Source organism: Canis lupus, chromosome 8, assembly GCF_048164855.1.
Source record: "Canis lupus baileyi chromosome 8, mCanLup2.hap1, whole genome shotgun sequence".
NCBI classification, from domain to species: Eukaryota; Metazoa; Chordata; class Mammalia; order Carnivora; family Canidae; genus Canis; species Canis lupus.
In genome coordinates this window covers 23,014,806-23,034,105 of record NC_132845.1, presented here as the reverse complement: position 1 = coordinate 23,034,105, position 19,300 = coordinate 23,014,806, and the positions used below count along the sequence as shown (strand labels likewise).

At 41.7% G+C, this 19,300-nt stretch overlaps 2 long non-coding RNA genes across 5 annotated transcripts in view; one reads left to right on the top strand and one right to left on the bottom strand.

Moving 5' to 3' along the window:
- Window positions 1-19,300, top strand: part of LOC140637995 (uncharacterized) — a 57,528-nt gene that overhangs the window by 23,638 nt on the left and 14,590 nt on the right. The gene's annotated exons all lie outside the window — the stretch shown is intronic.
- Window positions 1,301-13,671, bottom strand: LOC140637996 (uncharacterized). The gene is made up of 2 exons (XR_012035114.1): window positions 13,346-13,671; window positions 1,301-1,761 (listed from the first exon to the last, which is right to left on the bottom strand). It is a non-coding gene; the product is annotated as an uncharacterized lncRNA (long non-coding RNA).

Below are 19,300 nucleotides of genomic sequence, written 5' to 3'. Positions count from 1 at the left end.
TATTAGGATTATTTTTAGCTATTCTAGAGTGTTTGCGTTTCCTTATAAATTTTAAAATAAGCTTGTACATATCTACAAAAATTTTTGCTAAGATTTTTATAGAAGTTACATTAAACCTACCTCAACATCATAAAGGTCATGCTTGAAAAACACATTGTTAATATCATATTCAATGGCAGAGTCAGGTACAAGGCAAGGATGTCCACTCTTACCACTTTGATGCAACTTAGTACTAGAAGTCTTAGTCACAGCAGTCAGACAACAAAAAGAAATAAAAGGCTTTCAAATTACTGAGGAAGAAGTAAAGCTTTCACTATTTGCTGATGACATGATACTATATATAGAAAGCCCAAAAGTTCTACCAAAAAACTACTAGAACCAATCACTGAATTCAGTAAGGTCCCAGGACACAACATCAGTATACAGAAATCTGTTGCATTTCTATGCATTAATAATGAAATGGCAGAATGAGAAATTGAGAAAACAATCGAATTTTCAATTGCACCAAAAGTAATTAAATACCTGGAAATAAACTTAATCAAGAAGGTAAAAGACCTGTATTCTGAAAACTATAAAACACTGATGAAAGGAATTGAACACAACACAAACAAATGGAAAGGCATTCCATGCTCATGGATTGAAAGAACAAATACTGTTAAACTGTCTATACTACCCAATGCAACCTAGATATTTAATGCAATCTCTATCAAAATACCAATGGCATTTTTCATAGAATTAGAACAAATAATCCTAGAATTTAAATGGAACAAAAAACCCTGAATAACCAAAATAATCTTGAAAAAGAACAAAACTGGAGGTATTAAAATCCCAGATTTCAAGATATACTACAAATCTGTAGTAATCAAAACAGTAAGGCACTGACACAGAAATAGATACATAGATCAATGGAACAGAATAGAGAGCCCAGAAATATGCCCATGAATATATGGTCAAGTAATCTTTGGCAAAGGAGGCAAGAATATGCAGTGGGAAAAAGACAGTCTCTTCAACAAATGGTGTTGGAAAACTGCACAACTACATGCAAAAGTGTGAAACTGGACCACTTTCTTCTATCATCCACAAAAGCAAACTCAAAATGGGTTAAAGATCTAAATGTAAGACCTGAAACCGTAAAAATCCTGGAAGGGAGCACAAGCAGTAATTTCTCTGACTTAGGCCATAGAAACATTTTTCTAGAGATGTCTCCTGAAGCAAATGAAACAAAAGCAAAAATAAACTATTGGGACTACATCAAAATAAAAGGCTTCTGCACAGCAAAGGAAACAATCAACAAAATTACTTTTTTTTTTCAGTTGTCTGTTGCCTTTAATTAATCTCTAAATAGAGAACATATCCTTCTATGATTATAATACAGAAATGTCTATGAACAAAATACATAACTTTTTTGATATATGCCTAGGAAAGGATGGTGTCAGCCAAGTTCATCCAAAGGCATTAAGTAGCAGCATCTATGTAGCCAGGCCGTGGTCAGTGTTTGGGGACAGAGGTAAATATCCGCAATCCGTGCATCCCTTTGATTTCTTCTTTTACTGCCTGATTGACGATTTGATGCTGTTGGACGGTTCTTTTCTCCTTAAATTCTTCTGACTCGATCTGGATTTCATACATCGCCCCACAGCCTCCTTTGCTGTTGTCGCCCCAAACAGTTGATTGTTTCCTTTGCTGTGCAGAAGCCTTTTATTTTGATGTAGTCCCAATAGTTTATTTTTGCTTTTGTTTCATTTGCTTCAGGAGACATCTCTAGAAAAATGACATATCTGATAAGGGGTTAATATGCAAAACATATAAAGAACTTATACAACTCAACACCAGAAAAACAAATAACTCAATTAAAAAATAGGCAGAAGACATGAACAGACATTTCTCCAAAGACAGCCAGATAGCCAACAGAACAAAAGCAGTCTTGTTGAGCAGAAAAAGATGCTCAACAGGACTCATTATCAGGGAAATGCAAATCAAAACCACAATGAGATATCACCTCATATCTCCCAGAATAGCTAAAATCAAAAACACAAGAAACAAGTGTTAGTGAAGATGTGGAACAAAAGAAATCCTTGTGTACTGTTGTTGGTGGAAATGCAAACTGGTGCAGCCACTGTGGAAAAACAGTACGGGACTTCTTCAAAAAATTAAAAATAGGAATTACCATATGGTCCAGTAATTCCACTACTGGGTATTTACCCAAAAAATACAAAAACACTAATTCAAAAAGATACTTACTTCTATGTTTATTGCAGCATTATTTACAACAGCCAAATTATGAAAACAGCCCAAGTATCGACAAACGAATGGGTAAAGAGGTGGTATATATATATGTACAATGAAATATTACTCAATGATAAAAAGAATGAAATCTTGCCACTTCCAACAACACGGATGGCTCTAGAAAGTGTAATGCTAAGTGAGATAAGTCAGTCAGAGAAAGACAAATACCATATGATTTTACTCATATGTGCAATTTAAGAAACAAAACAAATGAACAAAGAAAAAAAGAGACAAACCAAAAAACACTCTTAACTATAGAGAACAAACTGGTGATTATCAGAGGGGAGGTGAGTGGCGGGAATGAGTGAAATAGGTGAAGAGGATTAAAAGAACACTTATCTTAATGAGCACTGAGTAATGTACAGAATTGCTGAATCATTATATTGTAGACCTGAAGCTAATGTAGCACTATATGGTATTATACTGGGATTAAAATTAAAAGAAGAAATTACATTAAACCTATAGATTAATTTGGAGAGAAATAATATCTTTATGTTGAGCCTTCTAATCCATGAACAGGATTGTCTTTCTATTTGTTCAGGTTTTCCTTAATTTCTTACATTAGCATTTTGCAATTTTCAGCATACATATACTATACATTGTTTTGCTCAGTGCATATGTATTTCATTTTCTTTAAAGTGATTATAAATGATATTGTGGTTTTAATTTTGGTGTTCATAGAAATGTGATTGTTTTGTGTTTATCTCGTATCCTGTCTTCATGAACTCACTTATAAATTATAAGAGGTAGGGGTGCGTGGGTGGCTCAGTTGGTTAAGCATCTGCTTCTGGCTCAGGTCATGATCTCAGGGTCCTGGGATTGAGCCTGGAATCAGGCTCCTTGCTCAGTGCAGAGTCTGCTTCTCCCTTCTCCCTCTGCCTTCCCCCCTCTGCTCATGATCTGTCTCCATCTCTCTCTCAAATAAACTTTAAAAATCTTAAAAATTTTTTTTTTAATTTAAGGGGTATTTTTTGTTAATTCGTTGGGATCTTCTGTGTAGATAATCATATCATCTGCAAATAAAGACAGTTTTATTTTTTCCTTTCCAACCTATATGCTTTTCTTTTTTCTTTAGTGTTGTGGTTAGGATTTCCAATATTATGTTAAGGAAGAGTGATGAGAACAGATAACCTTCCTGTTTTCACTCTTAGAAAGAATTCATCCTTTCACCTAGTTAGTATGATGTTGGCTTTAGGTTTTTCACAGATGCTCCATATCAAGCTGAGGAAGATCCAGTCCATTCCTGGTTTGATGTGAATTTTTATTAGGAAAGGTTGTTGAGTTTTGTCAAATGCTTTTTCTGTATTAGTTGAGTTGATCATATAATTTTTCTTTTGTAGTCTGTTAATATGAAGAATTACATTGATTACTATTATTATTATGTTAAACTATCCTGCAGAGCTGTGTTAGACTCCATTTGGTCATAGTCAATTGTTTGGTTTTGTTTGTAATATGTTGTTAGTTTTGATTTGTTAAATTTTAGTTAAGATTTTTTGCATCTATGTGTCTGCAGAAAATCATCTTGCACCAGGTAGCTGAGGTTAGAGAGGCACTCAGACTCAGTGTTAGCAAGACTGGCCCTCCAGCTGGAATTGTGCAAAGACAAAATGGCCTTCTTTGAAGGATAATCATGTCCTGTCATAGGAGCTTTTTAAGCTCTGGTTTAATGACCACTTGATGGGAATGTTGTGGAGGAAATTCAGATGTCAAGTAGTGGGAGTATGACTGCACAGCCTTACAATTCCATTCCAGCCGGGAAGCATGTGATTTCATGAACTCCATTACCCTGATTCCCAGTGCTCCAGCATTTCCTGTCTGCAGTTGGGAGGCGGTTGGGCTTGCCTCACCACCTGCGGTCTTGGTCTAGTGCTCTAGGGCTCCTCGGGGGGTGGGGCTGCCAGCTGCCTGCTACCCAGGAAGGCAAGATGCCCCAGGGCCTCATATAGTCATAGACCCTTGAGATAAGCCGATGCTCTGTGCATCTTGTGCCAGATAACACTACCCCACTCCAAACCCCAACCCCCGGGGGCTCTTTATTACCATGACCCTCAGGTCACTGTGGCTTGAGTCCTGCAAGGCTAGAACAGGACAAACTGGAGCAGGACAGACTGTTTTGTAAGTATTTCTCAGTCTGCCCAAGTTTGTACTTCCTTTAAAAGACCTTTCAGTCCCCACCGCCTTCTTTTCATTAACTTGAAAACAGCAAATCGTATTTTGCCAAGAAAGAAAAAAAATGCCTCATGCAGAGGATTTCTTCTCAACTTGTTCCTTAGTAAACACTGTTTCTGAGTGCACTTCTAAGCTGGCCCACACTGGATCTACCAATAGCACTCACAGCACTTGAGAAGGTAGATTTGGAACTTGCAGCCTTGATTTGAAAACTGTTCTGTCTTTACTTCTGTTGTAGTTCATGCTTGATTTTGTGTGTGTGTGTGTCTGTGGAGGGGGTTTACTTTTTGTTTTGTTTTGTTTTGCTTCATTTCGTTTCGTTTTGTTTTGTTTAGAGAAGGAGACAGACAGTGTGGTTGGGCAGAGGGAGAGAGAGAATCTTAAGTGGCTCCATATCCAGCGCAGAGCCCAATGTGGGGCTTGATCTCATGACCCTGAGAACATGACCTGAGCCAAAAGCAAGAGTCAGACACTTAACTGACTGAGCCACCCAGGCACCCTTGTTGTATTTCAGACCAGGAAGTTAGAGATGTTTGTGGTATGTGTGTAGTCAAGGGCAGGCACATCAATTGTTTTGCCAGGTGGAAAAATAGAATGTCAACTGTCATGACAAAAAGGAGCTTGTGGACAAGCAGACTCCTGTCTTACGTTGAATAAACTCAAATCCAAACACTTTAATGTGATATGAAATATACTCATGGAGATCTAGTTCCCAACTTTCTCTCTGTTTCCTCTCCTGCTCACACTCCTATCCTTTCCTCAATAATCTGCCAAGTTCTTGCCTTTAGCACTGCTGCTTACACGTCTCCAGGGATCCTGGTTGAAGGAGTAAATATTGTAGGATGGATTTTTCATTAACCTATTAGTACTAAGCAGGAATTGCTTTATCACAGGGTGTAGCAGAGAACCTAAATTCTAGAGAGGAGATAGAATGGGACCTAACACAGGTAAATTTGGGTGACTAGGGGAGGTGACGCAAAGGACCTGTTGTGGGCAGAGCCTAGAAAAGGGGTCAGGGCAGTGAGTGACAGCTGTAAGGATCATATGCAACTGTGAATATGGCAGCAAACGTGCAATATTTTTTAAGATTTTATTTATTTATCTGACAGAGAGAGAATGCATAATAGCAGGCAGAGGGACAGGGAGAAGCAGGCTCCCCACTGAGCAGAGAACCTGATTTGGGGCTCAATCCCAGGACCCTGGGATCATGGCCTGGGCCAAAGACAGACACTTAACTGCTTAACCAACTGAGCTATCCAGGTGCCCCAAAAGCATGCATTTTGTGCCTTATCCCATTCAAGGGCGTTTCTAGGATGGGTACTTGGATTACCCTCCCAGAGCCCCAAGAGCAGCACAGCAAAGTCTTCTCCAGGGGCTGCCTACTGGAGAAGCAGAAGAACCACAGAGGCAAAACCTGCTGGTCTCCGGGTATGGCTGGGCTCATTTCCAGGATCTCTGCAAAGGCTTTGGAATGGCAAGAAAGGTACTGTGCTTAGATGCAGATGACTTGCATCCAGGCCCAGCTCAGCCATGTGCCAGCCGAGAGAGCTTGGGCTGGCCTCAATCTTCCCATCCATCAGATGACGTCAGGCATCTTCATCTTCCTGCTGGGTGACCTCACACACTGCTGTTACAGCATCTACTGCTAATACACCAGTGTCTCCCAAATTCCAATCACCAAGCCAGTCCCCTCCTGAGCCCTAAACCCAAATTCCCCAAACATCTCCATTTGGGATTCATAGACCCCCAGAGTGTAGCATGCCCCACTGACACACTCACCTTTCTTTCCAAACCTGCTCCTCTTCCTGATTGCATTGAGGTCAGTGACACTGTCATCTACCCTTGCGCCCCAAAACAAAGCTAGATGTTTGCCCTAGCTTCTCCTTTACCTCCCACATTCAGTCACAAGCTCCATACAGCCCTCTTAAATGTTTCTGGAATCCAATCCTGCTCTCTATCCTCATTGCCACTGCTCTGGGTTGAAATCACCGCGCCTCCCTCCGGGGCCGATGCAGTGCCCGAGTCTATCTCACCCGTAACTCCCGTGTCCTCCTGCATGATTGCTCTTTCTGAATTGCCAAGCTCTTGGGCCTCTGTACTTAACACCCTTAGTGATCACCTATTTATTTCCAATGGGCAAAAATCTAAGCTCCTTCACAAGTCCTAGTTCCTCTCTTGACTCATTTCCTGCCCATTTTCCCTCCCCAACTTCATGCTCTACCTCTCACCATGCTCACCTACTCAGAGTGCCACAAATGGGCAAGACTTTCTCTTTTATAATTTGAATGGTTTTCTCCCTTGCCTAGTATTCCTTTGACCCCATTTTTGCCCTGCCTCTACTGAGATTCATATTCTTCCTCCAGAAACCACCCTAGTCCACCAAAACAGGCTGTCTCAAGGCTCCCTCCTCCTCTCATGTAAGCTATCATACCGAGTGGTGACAGTGACATTGTCTCTTCCTTAGGGGTCTCTGAGCTCCTCAAGTGTGGGCAGTATGCCTCAGTCCCTCTGTATCCCAGTACCTGGCACAGTGCTAAGCCCTCCATTAGTGCTTGCTGAATGAGTGGATGAGTGAATGAATGAATGAATGAGTCTTGTCACCACACATGGTACTTGTGAGAATTCAATGATGACATGTGAAAACACTTTGCAGGCTGTAAATGTGTTAAGGATAATTTTGAGAATCAAAGGATTTAGGGAGGAAAGAAACATGTGAGGCAGGACAGTGAAATGAGAACAAGGTGGAGCCGTGATGCCCTAGGAGTCCGGAGAGTACCAGGACAGTTCTGAACACAGCTCAGATGGCCTGGATGGCCCATGGGCCAGTGAGAGGAGATGAGCCCCTTGAGAAACCAGTCTGGGTCACATGTGCTTGGGGCGGACCACACTGTATAGCTCTGGCTCCTCATGTAGCGCACCAGTCCTTCAGTTCGGTGCTCGGGCAGTGAGCAAACACATTTCTAGCTTGGAACCAGAGTCTCCTTATGTTCACATGACACTTCATTAGGGAGACCATGCAGACTTCTGGAAGAATAAACTCAGTCTTTATTAAAGACATGGACTAGATTTTGATGGCATTTTGGCTAAGGCCTTGGAATGCCCATGTTCTCCTTGCCAAAGATACCTCTTCTCTGAGGGGAGAGAGTGAGAGAGAGAGTGAGAGAGAGCACATGATAGCAAATAGGAAGCACAGTACTGCTATTTCTGTGGGCTGTGCACAGTACCCACTTACTCCCCTGCCTACCCCCACTCCCTGGCCCCAAAGCACAGCGTTGGAGACACTGAACTAGAACATATCATTAGAACTTGCCCCACTGAGGTGGGGCCTCCGTTTCACCCTAGTAACAAATACAGATCTCAGGTTCTCTGCACTCCCTGGGCTAGAGAGACATAAGAACAGAGACAGACAGAGGGGGCCAGGCCTCCATGTGGGGGTGGAGTGGGGATGAGGTATTGGCTGGTCATGGACATGTGGATGTTTCCATCTCCCAGAAACGTTATCAGAACTTGCCCAATGACCTTAGTGGTGCAATCATATTGGCAGCGGCATTATCTTGAGGAAGAACAAAAAGGATGTGGACAAGGATCATTTCTTCTTCTTACAGCCTCTGTGGAGTATATGAGAGTCCCCACATATCCAGGAAAGCAGTTAGATAACGCATTATTAATTAGTTAACCATAAGTGTTTCTTCAATACTGTCACGGGCCAAATTGCGTCCTTCCCCAAATCCGTATGTTGAAGCCCTAACCCCCAATGTGACTTTATTTGGAGATAGGACTTTTAAGAAAGTAGTTAAGGTCAAAAGAGGTCAGGAAGGTGAGGCACAAATCAGAGAGGACTAGTGTCCTTAGAAGAGAAAGACAGAAGAGGAAGACGAAGTTCTGTAAGCCAAAAAGAGAGTCCTCACCCAAACCCACCTCTGCCAGCACCGTGATCTTGGACTCTGAGCCTCCCATGAGCCTTCAAGAGCTGTGAGAAAATGCATGTCTGCTGTTTAAGCGCCCCTGGCCTGTGGATTCTGTTATGGTGGCCCCAGTAGACAGATACAAACACCTACTGTGTGCAAAGCCCTTTGCCTTTGTGGGTTGCAACTGAGGATCCCTGGAAGGAAGTGGGATTTTTCCTGTCTGACTCCCATTCTTTGAGTCTCCTTAGGTAGGATTTCTTCTTGTCACAGTATGATTGAAGATAAAATTGAAGCCTTGCTAGAAGTTTTGAGAGAAACTACCACTCGACCTTCATTAAAGGCCATTCCCTCTGGCTCCTCTTTCTCTCTCCTAAATTCAGAAGTTTGTGTACCCATGAGATAAGTGGGAGGAAGATCATTTTCAATGCCTTGAGGTATGGGCTTTCTGCCATAGACAGACTCACACTCCTGCGGCCCCCTGCCAGGCTTGGAGGGAGAATGTAGGTTCTGAAGTCCCCAGATCTTCCCAGTATGCTGCATAAGTGTATTAAAATTCCTGGTCTTACTTAAAAATAAAAATCCTAAGAGACACATCCATCATTTCAAGTTTTCTCAGGATTATCATGACTTTTTCTTTTCAGAAGGGGTTCGATGCTTTCCCCAAATAAAGAACTTCGTTCAGAGAGTTATTGAAATTAAATACCATCATGATTCTAAGCTGTAGGGGGTAGAGAGAGTTCAGCTGATATAAACCAAGGTGAGGGCTGGGTTACTGACAAAAGTGGACATTGGTGTCTGTCACTGTGAACCTCAGCTGCAGGAATGGTGCCACTCACAGAGCCTTCCATCTCACACTGATGTCCTGCTGGGAAGTGGCATACAGGGCAGGAGTGCCAGCCTGGCATGTTCCAGAGGACTTTTATGGGCAAGCAGAAGTGGCTCCAACCTCAAGTCCTTCATAGAACAACACCGAGAACAGAGAGTCAGGATTCAGGGAGGTGACAAGATGGAAACCTGCCTTCAGGAGAGAATATCACGATGTGGTGCATCCTTTTCTCTTCGCCCTTAATTTCTCAACAACGTCAGGAAAAAAGGAACAGGAAGAAAAATTGAGAAAGGAGAATGTCCAGCTCTTTTAATTAATAGCTCTACTTTGGGGATTAATAATTCATAAAGAACAATGAATTACTACTCACAAAGGTTAAAGGCTCATGAGCAGCACAGCAGCGTGTCTTGGCAACCTAAAGTTGGGTCCGGGTAAGGAGCTGAAGCAGAACATCTGCTGGGCCTGAATGATGTCTAGAACCACTCATTGTGTAAACAGGCTCTTCATAGAACAAGTTTAAATGACCGATCAGATATGAGAACAACTCAACCCCACTAAAAGTTGTAGAAAGGCAAGTGGAAGATGATATGTATATTTGCCTCCCAGATGAAGTTTACAATGTTTAATAGTACTACTCCAGGTTTTAGTTCCAAGTGAAGTGGGCCCATCTAGATCTTTCCCTCCCACTCAGACACCTATTGAAAGATGTGTACAAGGGGATAAATTCAGTGGCACACAGAGCAGCAGGTAGGCATGTCAGCAGAGTTTTTGATGGTTTTCCAGAAAATGGAAAGCAAATGGGATTGAATTGTCAAATAAACCACAGAAGGGGAAGCCAGGATGCTTGAAAGGATGGTACTGTGAGAGAGTTGGACTCCTGGAAGGAGAGCCGTCTCCCTGGGGGATCCGGAAGGGATGTCAAGCCCTGAGTTGACAGATTGGTTAAATAGGAATGGAGTGCAGGCTGGCTCTCAGGATGACCATGTGCAGGGTGATTTGTGCAGCAGCTGAGCCGGTTGCCCACCCTCACTCCCACCACTTCCCTGCCATGGGTGCAGAGTCACCAGCCGTGTACTGGTCACCTTCAGAGATGACTGTGCTCTTTAGGGGAATTTAACAGTTGGCCTGGGAGGAGGTCTAGGGCTCTTTGAGTGAGGCTGGCCCCTCCAGAGTGAGGCTGTCCTTGTGTTGGCCCTGAGGAGGGGGCATGCAGTCAGCCTGATTTCTACCCCTATATCTACAGTGAGCCGTGCAAGTCCATATGCTCTACCTTTTAACATATACTTGTAAATGTGAGTGGATATACCAAAGACAGCCAGAGTTTATGAAAACTAAACACTTCAATAGAAGGGCTAAAAAGTAAAGTTGAGGAAGTATTCCAGAATATAGACCAAAAAGACAGTGATGAAAAATATGAGGGATAAGTTAAAAGACATGTAGGATCAAGTCAAGATGTCTAACACTTATCTGGTAGGAATTCCAGAAAGAACAAAGAACATGAAGGGGAAAAATTATTATTTTTAATTTAATTTAATTTATTTATTTATGAGACACACAGAGGCAGAGACACAGGCAGAAGGAGAAGCAGGCCCCTTGCGGGGAGCCCAATGTGGGACTCAATCCCAGAACTCCGGAATCACACCCTGAGCCAAAGGCAGATGCTCAACTGCTGAGCCACTCAGGCATCCCAAGGGGAAAAATTATTAAAATAAAAGCAAAGAGTTTTCAAATTAGAAGGAGTTGTTGAGGATTGAGCAAACAAAAAATTTTAAAAGAACCCATACATGTTGTGATAAAATTTAGAACATGAAATGCAAACAGAAGATTTTCAGTGTTTCCAGGGAGTAAAGATAGAGTACCATAAAAGAATAAGAATTAACATGTCCATGGTCTTGTTGTCAGTAACTTTGGATGCCAGAAGAGTAACCTAGTGGAACAATGCCTTTGAGTGCTGAAGGAATGTGATTTTTTAAATCTAGAATTATCAATTCAACCGAACTTTACCAAATATCAGGGCACATAAAGAGTTTTTCAGAACCATACTACTGAATCTTTCAGTTAATATTTACACAATTACAATGTTACAAAAACTAACAATTGATTTTTATTAATTTATTTTTAAGATTTTATTTATTTACTCATGAAAGACAAAGAGAGAGAGAGAGAAGGCAGAGACACAGGCAGAGGGAGAAGCAGGCTCCATGCAGGAAGCCTGATGTGGGACTTGATCCCGGGTCTCCTGGATCACAACCTGGGCTGAAGGCGGCGCTAAACCACTGAGCCACCTGGGCTGCCCACAATTGATTTTTAATTCTCAGAATGCCTATAGGCAAAGATTCAAACATTTATGCACTGTCTGCCTTCAGCTCAGGTCATGATCCAGGGTGGTGAGATTAAGCCCTTTGTCAGGCTCTGTGCTCAGTGTGGAGTCCACTCAAGATTCTCTCTCCCTCTCTCATCCCCTCCTCCCTCTAAAATAAATAAATAAATCTTAAAAAAGAAAGAAAGATTATTTGTGTGTTCTCCAATAAGATGAAAGAGGAATCCAAGAAAAAGAAAGTCATGGGATCCAAGAAATATTAGAAATAACTTAAGGGTGTAATTAAAATAAAAAAAAATCCACATGAGAGCAACTAGAACATACCTAGAAGACAATCAGATAAAACTAGGCCATTCAAAATTGGTATGTTTAAGAAACTGGATATTCTTAATGATATGGTAGTGAGGATATATGTTTCTTCTGTTAATTAGTTTATAAAAGAAAAGCAAGTAGAAACCTCAGAAAAAAACAAAAATCAGAAGTAAAATCCTGATCCAAATGAGAAGCAACCTAAATTAAGGTATAGTTGTGAGAAACTGATTAGGGTCAGAAAAGAAGACTTACTTGATTTTGACTTTTGAACATTCTCTTTTGAGTAGCTTAGGATTATTTCCTTCCTTGGTTCTTCAGTAAATAATTTTTATTTACAGTGATAAAAACTGCTTATTGATTTTCAAAATTTAGAATAAATTTTTAGAAAAAGTATGAAAGGCTTAACTTTGGTTTCAGAATAGAATATGACTATTAGGCAGCCTGGGTGGCTCAGAGGTTTAACACCACCTTCAACCCAAGGCGTGATCCTGGATTGAGTCCCACGTCCGGCTCCCTAAATGGAGTCTGCTTCTCCCTCTGCCTATGTCTCTACCTCTCTATCTCTCTGTTTCTCATGAATAAATAAATAAAATATTTAAAAATAAAATAAAATAAAATGACTATTGCAAACCTAATAAGTATATAAAAGGAATGGGGCAGTAATGACAGAAGACAAGAGGTGAAGGAAGTGGAGGGGGGGAAGGGGTGAGGAGGAGAGAGTAGAGGGACAATTTCCTCAATTATATAGTGAGGATAAGTTAGCACAAATCCTCATGTGCAGCAGTCAAAAAACACTAGAAAGTGGATAAATCAAGAAACCGAGATATAAGCATATTATTTAGTATTTTATGGCAACCATCAGAAGCACTAAAATCCGGTTGGCTGAAGTTGGTTACCATAGAAAGTGGAACAGAGTAAGGAGGGGGAGAAGGAGATGTTTCATAATGCTATACACTATATGAAAGTAATTTAAAGTAAGACCTACAAGTAGGTGTGACTTTAAAAATATAGATGGAGGGGTGCCTGGATGGCTTCCGACACTTGGTTTTGGCCCAGGTCTGATCTCAGGGTCATGGGATCGAGCACTGCTTCGGGCTCCATACTTTGCACAGAGTCTGCTTGTGTTTCTCTCTCCCTCTCCCTCCCCCCACCCCGTGCTCTCTCTCTCTGTCAGATAGATAAAATAAATCTTAAAAAACATATATGTGGGGAAAATAATACTATTACAAAGTTGGCATTGGTGAAATAAACTGATCCTCTTATACTCTATTTGTGAGAATGAAAATTGAATTGATCCAAACTTTTCAAAGAGCAATTTTGTAATATCAAAAAGAACCAAGTTCTCCCTCTAATAATAATATTGTATAAGTTTCCAATCCACAAAAATGATGTAGGACAGTAGCTGGCAAACCAACCAAGGGGGGGGAGGGTAGAAGAACACACAAAGTTCCTTCATTGCACATGAACGTGAACATGCACACACACAAGCTCACATCCTGCCATGTGTCTTACACAGTGACTCACTGAGAGGGAACATCAGCCGCCCAGGTCCTTTGAATTCTCCTGTCTCCAGCTTTGATTCTTTCTGGTGATCCTTACATGGAAGGCTGTCTCTGCTGGTTTCTCCATCTTTATATGACTCATTTTGGTTTACTTTTGTGGAAGCAACTAGCTGAAAAGCTGGGACTTTTCCCTCCTGACAGACTCTAGGGTTAACCACAGTGCTCTGAAGCCCATGGGCGCTGGCCAGCCACTTGGAGGAGTGCCTCAGAGTCTGTTTGTCCTTTCCTTGTGGTTACTCAGAAGAGGCCCTGTCTGTGTTCCAAATGTGGTCAGCCTACTAGAGAGGCTCCCCCGTGGCCTGACATGGTCACTCTCCCTGTGTCATCGCTGATGTTATGGGAAAGAGAACACCATTACCTTCATACAGCCTTGGCAATGGCTGTCTAACTCGACTTGAGTAGTGAAGCCAGGTTCTTCCCACCATTGAATGATGAGACTCCTGGGAAATGCTTATGGTCAAACTACCATTTTGTAAAACAGTAGTTAATATAATTATTTACAAAAACCCTTAATCTCTATTTTTGATGAGAAAATTGATGTTCAGCCATGGTAATTTTGTTTGTCCATGGTCATTCTGCTAGAAAGTTAGTCCAGTGCAGATTAAAATCCAGGTCTTCTGATCACTAATCTTGTGGGTGTTTTTTATACTTGTGGGTGTTTTTCATAATTATTGGCATTGGACAAGATCTTACTGTGCTTCAGAGTTTTGTCAAAATCTCTGTTCTTTATGGTAATATTAAGCATCTCACTTTATCTGGCTTTGGACTGGATCTCAAATTTGCTACTTTACTGTGTGCCTTTGGTCAAGTTCACACAACACCTCGGAGTTTCATTTTCCTCATTTGTTAGACAGGTATACTAATATTTATCTCCAATAAAACCTCACCAAGGTTTAAATGATATATAGTAGGCACTAAGTTGGGACTCAGAGTGCTGGTGGTTGTCAATGTGGAGAGAATTATTTTAAAACATTTTGGACACATTAAACAGCCTTTCCAAATTTCCTCTTCAGATGGGCTCCTAATTAACTACTCTCTTGTCTTCTAACATGTCAACTCACAATATCTTCATAATATTATCTTAAAGAGTAGCTAGTCATACTACTTTATTAAGGTAGCAATTTTGAGTTAGCAAACTCTCTTTCCAAAAGCAAGTAGAAGTGTTACATATAAGACACTGAGCATCCAACATGACCATAAGGCAATCAGATGACAGCAAGTCCCATTCTAAATGTGGTTTCTCAAGGAGATAGGGAAGCAGTGTGCATGATAGGGGGCATTTTCCATTGATGGGACAGTATCCTTTCTAGCAAGGAGAGAGGCATTTGTGGAGGGCCAGAATCACAGGTGTGCACAGAAGTGGGTAGCATCTGTACTTGGTAAATCCATGCTTTCCAAGTTCAGAGGCAAACAAGTGGAGACTATTAATAACAGATTTTGCATGTTGGAGAAAATAAATGTCAAACAAGAGCATGAACTTCCGGGCTCTTCAAAAGAAGGTAAGTAAGCAGGGAAGGGGCAGAAAGTAGGCATCTCATCTGCAGTGAGAGGACTGTCATTAGCTCCAGTTATCAAAGGGTTAGCAAAGTTAAGTCATGGCCTGTGAATTGGAGTAAGTCCATGGAGACACCAAATGCAGAGGAAAGGAGAGAAAGAGCAAAAGTACCTGTGTAAGTAGGAACATGGGTGTAGTTCACTTAAGAGAGACTTGTGCCTTGTCGTAATATGAAAGGACCATGCCAAAATGTGTATATGTGACAGACCTAGGGTCTCTAAGTACAATGAGGCTCACAGAGGGGTCACAATTATGTGTCTACTTGGGGAACTCTGAGAAGTCAGGCCTTCAGAGGCCGAAGGGTGAGAAGCCTGCCTGCTCCATAGAAGAAATGAGGATAGAATTGTAGGCTTGATCTTTGAAGTCTTGGAGTAAAGGATAGATACAAAGGGAGTACCAACCCTGAGAATGGAAGGGTAAAGCAGAAAGAGGGAATTCCTCTGGCAAGAGCTGGGAAATTTTCTCTGACTAATCAGATGTGTTGAAGGACTTGCATATCTTCAAACCCGAGTCAGCAAAAAATGCTTTGAGTAGGACTCAGAGCTTAAGTAACCTGAGCTTATGCATTTAAAATACTGAGAAACTTAATAATAGAAGATGAAAGAGAAAAAAAGCCCAAGTCAAAACTTCAGAGCAGTAGTGCTCACAGAGAAGGGAAGGAGAGCAATTTTGCCCCCAACCTCATTCCATTTGATATTTGACAATGTCTAGAGACATTTTGGATTCTTACAACTGGGAGGAAGTGATATTGGTATCTAATGGGTAGAGACTGGAAGAGATGCTGCTAAATATCCTACAATATGCAGGACAGCCCCCCCACCCCACCCAACAAAGAAGGATCTGGCTCAAAATGTCAATAGTACAGAGGTTTAGAAACCCTGGTTTAGAGCTATCATCCTTTAAACCAAATATATCAACCATTAAACTATATGATTGAGTGAAAAAACACCACAGGGGAGAACAGAGGCTTAGGCTAGAAACAGATTAAGTCATGTGATTAGTAAAATCCTTGCGAATGAGAAATCTTAGTCTTTCCCCTCAAATCCCTTACCCTAAACATTCCAAATACAAAGTAACATTAATTTAATAGACCATATATATTTTTAAAAAACAATACAAATTTTTGTAATGGTTTTGTGACAGCTTTGAGACACGTATTTTTCTTTACAGTTTGCAAATCACATGAATTGCCTTATTTGATTTGGTATGCTCTGAGAGGTTAAATTTTAATATTTTTTGGATATCTGCTATGTGCCAGGCACTATGCTAGGCATTGTGGTTGTCAGATAAAAGCTTAGCTTTAAGAAGTTTAAAATCTCCTAGGATACAGAGATGTGATACACAGAATAACAGAAATATAAACACAGCCATAGGAGAATGGGGGAGGAAAACCAAGTCATTTGCCTGAGGTTTACAAAACCAGTAAGTGGCAGATCTGGAACTTGCCATAAGGTCTTTTGAGTCTGAAGTAAATTTTCTGTCTTGGCGTAACAACGAACTCCCTTATCTTTTCCAGAGGTGTGAAAACAAAACTGAAGAAAATCATTCAAAAACACATCCATAAATTACGGAGTGGGCGAAGCGTGGAAAGAGTGTTGAAAGGGTGGTAGGATATTAAAAGGGAAGATAAGACCCTAGAAAAACAGAAACACAAAGAGGTTGCTGGCTTCAAACCCACCACTGGGCTGTTCTTGAGGTTTGCAGCTATATTAAGGCCGCCGTTCTCCCCAGAATAATATGACTTTGAGTTGGAGGAACAGGAAACAGAAATCTCTTGTGGTTGGGCTAAGTCCCTTCAAATGTCGCCAAACTTCCCTTCCTCTGGTGGAAGCCCTATGTGAGGAATTCTCCATTTAAGGAGAGTGGCTGAGGTGAGTGGGAGGAGAAGCCTAACAACCGCAGGTAAATATAGGGGAAGACACATTAAGTGGCCTCCTCCTGGAGGAATCAGATTCCTCTGGTCAGTTCTTTCTCGGTCCTCTTCCTCCCCCAAACCGGGATGGAACTATGAAGGCACAATTCACTCCCACTTACTCATTCTGACAAACAAGAAGCTGACTCCAATGAAGTATCATTTTACAGCTGTTTGCCTCTGCTTCTACTTCCCAGGAGGCGTGCTTTTTGCCATCCCCACTTGCTTAAGTGGCTGGAGACTGGGGCAGCTTCAGGGGGTGCTGGCTCCCTGTGCTGGAGGGACCCGGCAGGCCTGCGACGGACGCCCAGGGACTCAGTAGCTCCCTTTGCCCTTTTAGGCAGAGAGGGGTGTGATGGGACCGCTGCCAGTGACACAGAGTACTCATTTTTTTCACTCAGGCCAGGGCTGTGTCTCTAGGGGACAGAGCAAGAGGTAAACACAAAACCTGATTTGCCTGTGCTGTGTGGAACCACAAAATCCTGTTGTCTCAGGCCACTCCCTCCCTCCCCTTCCACTACCATGTCCTCGAGGCCGGGCTACCACCGAGTTTGTTCTGCATGGTGCTCCGCGATGCATGCAGCTGACTGGACCAGAGCAACCCCTGACCCTGACCCGTCTGGACCAATCACATCCTCTCCTGGGAACTTGGGAATGGTGTCTCAAGACAGTGAACACATGCCAACTAGAGGTTTCTCACCTTTGCTCTGTGTTGAAATTGCCCAGGGAATTTTGAACACACACACACACACACACACACACACACGATCTATCTATACTGGAGCCTGCTCTGTAGAGCCTCCTAGTACAGCTAAAGGAGCCACAGTACACAAAGCAGACAGAGGACAACGAGGTGGGCCTTCAGAGAGAGGTTGGAATGAAAGACCAAGGCTCTAGAAAGAGTAGTCCGTGATCTTGACTCCTGAGAGATTTCTAGTTCTGATTTCAAACATCCTCAGGCCACATTGTAGTTCCACTCTTCCATCTTTCCTTCCAAATGTTTCTTCTGTAGCTACTCTGAGTAGCTTCTATTATGCACAACAAAATGAACCTTCACCAGATCCTCTGCTTGGCATGTCTATCACTGGTCCCTGAATACTGCTGATTTTAACCTAGAAATTGCTCTTAAATCTCATTCTTGTGGCCTTTCCAATGGAATTCTTACCCTTACCTTCCAGAGTTGACTCCCTGGTCTTTTCTCTCTCGTCCAGCCTCCACATAAAAGAGATCTGATTCACTCACCTTCAAATTTAGAGTCCTTGTGAGTTCCTCATTGCCTGTTTAAAATAACAAGATAGTTCTGTATAAATTGACCTGTAAAAATATCTCTGTTACTAACTGGAAAAAAAAAATTGCAGATAATTACTTCTAGAATACTTTATTATTTTTTTAATGTGATTTAAATATTTATTTAAAAATCCCTGTTTAAATTTTGGAAAAAGAAGGAACAATTTCTAGTCTTGGCAGAGGTTTCCTCAGTGAGGTTATTTTGGATGGGCAGAGAGGAAATTCCCCTCATATCTTACTTTTGTAACTTTTAATTAATGATGGGGAGTATGCTAAATTTAAACTTTTTTCTATATTCTTCCAAAATATTTAAATGGCCAAGGTCCTTTGCATTCTGGCCCTCATGTATTTCCCAGTATCCTCTCTTACTACTGTGCCACATGCCTTCTGAGCTTTTCATTCTTCCCCAAGGTAGCATCCCCTTTCATGCCACCACGGCGCCACATTCTGTGCCTTCTGCTCAAAATGCCTGTGCTCCATTCTTCATCTGAAACATTTCTGCTTTTCTTTTTTGACCTGGCACAAATATTGCCTCTGGGAAGCCTTCCTAGACTGAGATATCCTGACCCATGTCAGACATAGTTACTCTGTTCCAGTGGCCCCGCGGTCTCCCATTTCTGTGTCTGCTGTAACACCACCCAGCTGTGTTACAGCTGATGAGGTCACATATGTGTCTCTCCAACATAAAGTGAGCTCTTTGGAGGTGAAGGCTGAGGTTTATGCATCTCTGCCTCTACCATATCTAGTAGAGAGCTAGACTAATAATGCCTGCACAGAAAATCTTGGTTGGTCAGTTGAATGAATGAATGAATGAATGAATGAATGAATGAGTGAACAAGTGAAAGAATGGGTAAATAGGCTCTTGCACACCAGGTAGAGCCATGATGTAGTCTCAGTCTTCCCTGCCTCTACCAGATAAAGTTGTTCAACTAGAACTCATCTCAGCCCAGTTCCTGATCTGCACTTGAGCACAGAGGTGTTGCTTTACAGAGGCTTGCAGGGGTAGTTACCAGCTGGGATGGTAACATTTGATGAGGGCACCTTACACGTCATAAGGATCAATTAGAAATGTGCTTCTAATGTTGGTATCTAATAACGAAATCATGAAGCTATGCCTATTCTGGAAAATGTCTAGGCTATAGGTCCGATACTTCTGTTTGCTA